Below are 824 nucleotides of genomic sequence, written 5' to 3'. Positions count from 1 at the left end.
GTTAGATGGTCCTGCCTGCACTGTATAATGTAAAAGACACAATAAAAGCTATAAGAGGGGAGGGGCGCCTGGGTGGCTCAGTCATTAAGCATCTGCCTTCCTCTCAGGTCATGATCCCAGGGTCCTGGGATCGAGCCCCACACCGGCTCCCTGCTCTGTGGGAAAACTGCTTCTCCCTCTCCCACTCCCCCTGCTTGTGTTCCCTCTCTCGCTATGTCTCTGTCTGTCAAATAAATAAAATCTTAAAAAAAAAAAAAAGCTATAAGAGGGGAGCCTGAGTGGCTCAGTCTGTTAAGCGTCCAACTCTTGATTGTGGCTCAGGTCATGGTCTCACAGTGGTGGGATCCGGTCTCAGTTGGGCTCTGAGCTTGGCAGCGAGTCTGCTTGGGATTCCCTCTCTCCCTCTCCATCTGTCCCTCCTCTCTCACTCAAATAAATAAATCTAAAAAAAACTATAAGAAACTGTAGTTAAGGGCACCTGGGTGGCTCAGTTCATTAAGCGTCTGCCTTCAGCTCAGGTCATGATCTCAGGGTCCTGGGATCGAGCCCCACATCGGGCTCCCTGCTCCGCGGGAGGCCTGCTTCTCCCTCTCCCACTCCCCCTGCTTGTGTTCCTGCTCTCGCTATCTCTCTCTCTCTGTCAAATAAATAAATAAAATCTTAAAAAAAAAAAAAAGCTTTAAAAAAGAAAAGATATTAGAGAAACCCAACAGAATATGTCGTTTGTGGACCTCCATAAAGACTGCAAGGCAGCTACAAGTTTATGGCATTTAAGGACTGATGCACTTGGTGCTTCCCAGTCACCTACCCCCTGCCACGATTAC

The sequence above is a fragment of the Leptonychotes weddellii genome, chromosome 1, assembly GCF_054177405.1.
Source record: "Leptonychotes weddellii isolate Sample4059 chromosome 1, ASM5417740v2, whole genome shotgun sequence".
Lineage (NCBI taxonomy): Eukaryota > Metazoa > Chordata > Mammalia > Carnivora > Phocidae > Leptonychotes > Leptonychotes weddellii.
Note: the sequence above shows the minus strand (reverse complement) of the source record.